General features: G+C 37.3%; 1 long non-coding RNA gene across 2 annotated transcripts; it reads right to left on the minus strand.

The window, feature by feature from the left end:
* Positions 1–1,160: 1,160 nt before the first annotated feature.
* LOC140183826 (uncharacterized) lies at positions 1,161–4,173 on the minus strand. Of its 2 annotated transcripts, none has more exons than XR_011880076.1 (2): positions 3,490–4,173; positions 1,161–2,072 (listed from the first exon to the last, which is right to left on the minus strand). It is a non-coding gene; the product is annotated as an uncharacterized lncRNA (long non-coding RNA). The 2 variants fall into 2 exon arrangements; XR_011880077.1 differs by having other exon boundaries at positions 1,161–1,986; positions 3,490–4,172.
* Between the last annotated feature and the right edge of the window lie 499 nt (positions 4,174–4,672).

The following is a 4,672-nucleotide window of genomic DNA, read 5'->3' on the forward strand; positions in this document are numbered from 1 at the left end:
TTATAATTTGTATAATTTGAATCGCTGACTCAACAGTTTAAACGAGTGACATGTGGCCTTAATAAACCCTTGTCCCATTAATAATCCCATCATATAATCTTCTTTCTCCTTTAATTTCAATTCCTTTCAACGGAACCAAGAAAAATCAAGAGGGAGGGAGCCGTGCGTGAGATAAAACGAGAAAACAATGGCACCGTAAACTTTCGACCTCGATTTTTTTGAGATTTATAACTCCAATAAAAAATTTAATCCAGTAAAAGTGTTTATATCCTCCACTTCTACACGTTGGCATTACTTTTGTTCGGTAGAAGTTGATGGTAACGTAGCCCCCCTTCCCCTTGAGTTCAGCCAACTGGAATTCTAGGAGTCACAGATGATTTCTGACGTTCTCTTTTTTGGCAGCACGATCAGAAAGCTTTTCCGGAGCCTCGAGTATTTTGATTTCATACGGGGGTAGGATTTCAGTAAATTCTTACCAATTAAATTTGTGTTGGATAAGTGAATGGTTGTTGTGATTGATTATTGATGGAGTTTGATTGACTTTGTATTGAATTTTGTTAATATATTGTTATGCGTGATTAAGCTTGTGATTTGGTCATGTTTGTGCTGCCCAAACTGTAATAATGAGTTGATTTAGGACTGTCATTGTGTTAGGTTTTGAATAAAATGGGTGAGATTTAATGGCCGAGGAATTAAATTAAAAGCTGTGAAAAATCGATAACCATAAAACTCAAAAACGGGTTAAGATTTAAATGTATATTTTAAAAAGAAAATAAGGAGGGTTTCGGTTCTTGGTGAAGAGAAGAATCAGCTAAGAAGAATTCCTTTTTAGGAAATATACTTGTATTTTTATGAAAAGATTAAGTTTAATATTATAATTATATAAGTTTTTCGGGTATCTTGGGTAATAAATAAAGTTCAGGGGTAAAACGGATATTTTATAAAAGTTCAGGGTTATTATATAAATATGAAACAAAGTGAAGGTTTAAATATAATTTTATAAAATATTGATGTCAAAAATAAAATATTAAAGAATTCGTGGTTTAGAAAGTAATTAATAAAAGTTTGAAAATAAGATTTTATAAAATAAGTTTTAAGAGTATTATAAATATTATTTTAAATATTTATTTAAAATTACTTATTTATATTAGAGTAAATTATTTTTACAAATTATTATTTATTAAGATATTATTTTATAAGAATACTATTGTATGTATTATGAAAAATAAAACAAAGAGTGGTAAACAGATAAATTTTTCTAAAAGCTTTAGAAAGACAAAAGCAAGAAAGGGGAGTGTGCCTCTGACATGTGCTTGCCACATGTACTTTTTGATCAGGCGGGGAAAGTACAGCTCCTTCCCCTCCATAATGTACCTGATCAGAACAAACATGTCCACCGAAATCTTTGTGAAGTGCGAGGTAAGCATCACATAATAAGCAAGGATCTGCTGCCATGTCATAGCCTCCCACAATAGATAATCAAACATCATCCCCTTGAATTTTGTTTTGTTGGCATCCATCTTCCAAGGGGCAACCGGATGGGAAATAATACTCCTCAGTGCATCATAATCATAAGTAAGGCAGTCCATCTCCTCCTCAACCCTTTGAAACGCATCTTTCTTACTAACTTTGGACTGGCAGTGGAGTGCCTGCTCAATATCCACCTCGGTGATTAGAATCTGTCCTCCTCTTAGGTGAACTAACTCAAGGGTCGGTCTGAAGAAATTACAATTAAATTCTCAGACCCATGACTCATTCACCCGAGGTAAGTCCCTATCCACAAAGGATAAGCCTACCCCATTAATCCGACTCTCAACAGATCGCCTCGAATCGGCGGGAATACCCAACTTCTTCTCTAAGTTGAGATGCCGCTTCTGAAGGAGAGGGAAGCATAGCTCGCAGTATAAATTGGGGAACTTTCCTGCTTCAGTCGGAGGTAGTAGTTGATCAGCCTTTTCCTTATCAGATAGAAATATCCTAGCATAACTAGAGAAGGGAGAATCAGCGGAAGATTGAGATTTTTTCTATTTTCAAGAGGTTTCCTTTGCTTTCCCTTTTCCTTTATCAGACATCTTGGAGAAAACAGAGGTCACAGGATATAAACAATTAAGCAAAGGAGAGGAATGTAAAGCAAGAAATCAAGAAGCAAACAGAGAACAGGTAACAAGAGGATATTGATATATTCATTATGTAAGGCAAAGAAAAGAATTCTTGGAACATATGAAAACATAATTCAGATATCAAACAGAAAGAAAACCCGATAAAGCATGCAATATTAGCCAAGTGCTTGTTTGTCAAGCAACAAGAATTGTCATACCCAAACGATTGTGAAAGGTTAAAGTGAAAACTAAAAAGTGGAGTTAAAGAGTCAGTTAAGTCAAATGTTATAAAGATGGCTAGAAATTAGTGGCATGACAATTTTGGAGCTTAACCAAGAGAAATTCAAAAAGCATATGAACAAGCACACTCACATTCATGATGATGATGAAAGACATTGATGATGAAATATAATTTGCACAAAAGCATAGAATAGAAAAGCAAGTCATCATCAATGTTCATGGTCACTACGAATTGTAACAAATGGTGTTAAAAGAATTAAGATTAGCACTTGGTGTAACTCAAAACATGGTGAAACAATTTCAATATAAAAGGGTTACACTAGTGGAAACCGCCAATTATTACAACATAAGAACATTAAGCAAAAAAGAACAGGTTAAATCAAATGGCAAAATCATTGAAAGAGGCTTCATTGGTTAAGTGAGGTGAAAATTGAACTTGAACCAAGAAGTCACAAAGCATTTGATTTAACCGGTACTATTGAAAACACAACAAGGTTTATATTGACATATCTAACCAAGGGTCTATTTGACACAGCAATCCGTCAAATAGTTCCTTGATCCTGTCAATCATCAATATACATGAAAGGGAACTGAAATGAAAACGAAAATGCTGACCAAATTAGCTTATGAATTGAACTTGGCATAGGCTAAAATCGGTTCAAATCAAGAGATACCAAAGCCATTCATAAGCTGCAAGTTAACACAAAGTAGTTTTCAAAAATTTTGGCAGCATTCCGGCAGTAATTTGGACGTTCCTGGATAACGAACAGCAGCAAAATCTCATGTATGAATCCAAGATATGTAAATCAGGCAAAACAAGAAATCAATTCATATGAATGAGGCATCTTTAAGCAAAATAAAGCAACTTATATCATTCTAGCAGCAGCAGGTAATATGAAGATTAAAAATTAACAGCATCCAGGCATAACACACAACATCATCACCATCAAAACAAAAGAAAATTCACCAATTCAAACAACAAGAACAGAGCAGTTATCAGGCCTAAATCCTCTAACCATATCCTAGTTACCTAACCACCTAGGATCAACTAAACATGCATTTCTAATCTAACTAAACTAAACAGAATTAAGCAAAGCTAACAAAACTAATCAAACAGAAAAAGAGATGAAGAAAAGAAATGCAGGGTAACCTGGAAGCAGAAGCAGAAATAGAACTGGAAAAAAAAGAAAATGGAAGCAGTGCCGCCTAGAGATGCAGACGATCTAGTGGCTCGCGGTGGCACCGAGAAGGTAGCGCAGGGCAGCGAGAGGCAGAGTAGAGAAGTAAAGCTCTGCTCTGGTTGCAGCGACAAAGGGGAAGGAAAGCGAGCTAGGGGAAATAGAGGTTGGTGATAGTGGTATGATGCTCGCCGGCGGCAATGAGAGAGCCGCGGCAGTGCTTACGGTGGCAGAGGAGAAAAAACGGTCGAGATAAGGAAAGAGATAAGGAGAAGAAAAGAAGGAAGAAAGAAAGAAAGAAAGAAGAGAGCAGTGGTAGGTGGCGGCGGTCAGATCACTGGAATGGTAGGTCACGAACGCTTTGAAGCGGCGGTAATGGCAGCTTGAAGGTTCCGCAACTTAGGAGGTAGAGAAAGGGGAAAATGGAAAGTTAAAGGAGAAAGGGGTGAAAGGACACGATGGCTAGGGCTTGCGCGTCCATAGGGTTATTGATTTTGAATCCACGCATGCACGTAGTGTGCGCGTGCGCGTGGATGGACAGGAAGATGATTCACGCGGAAGCGCTATGCACGCGCATGCACGGACGGGGAGAGTGCACACCGACACGTACGCGTGATGTGCGCGTACGCGTGGTATGAGACTTCTGCTAGAAGCACAAGTCTCACGCCAAGTTCGCACAACTCTTGGGTAGGATGTATGGGACCTGCATTGACGGATCGACACGTACGCGTAAGGTACGCGTAAGCGTGCCTCCCCCCCTTTTTTTGAACATCAAAGACAGCTTAAAATCCTCCTAACACTATCTACAACTCAAAACCCACCAAAAAACAAAATTAACAAAAACCTTTTTAATTTTTGAAAAAAAATCTTCAAATACCAAACAAAGAAAACTTGCACTTCAAGCAAAATACAATTCAAGACAAAAATACAATTTAAATGAACTAACAACCAAAGCGTTAAAACAAGAACAAACGAAGAGGAAAATTACCTAAAATGGCAACTCAAATCACTTATTCATTATATCTATAAGAGAATGGAAAGAGTTTACCATGGTGGGGTGTCTCCCACCTAGCACTTTTAGTTTAAGTCCTTAAGTTGGACATTTGGGAGCTCCTCATCATGGTGGCTTATGCTTGTATTCATCCTTGAACCTCC

This window comes from Arachis hypogaea, chromosome 3 (genome assembly GCF_003086295.3).
Source record: "Arachis hypogaea cultivar Tifrunner chromosome 3, arahy.Tifrunner.gnm2.J5K5, whole genome shotgun sequence".
Taxonomy (NCBI): Eukaryota; Viridiplantae; Streptophyta; class Magnoliopsida; order Fabales; family Fabaceae; genus Arachis; species Arachis hypogaea.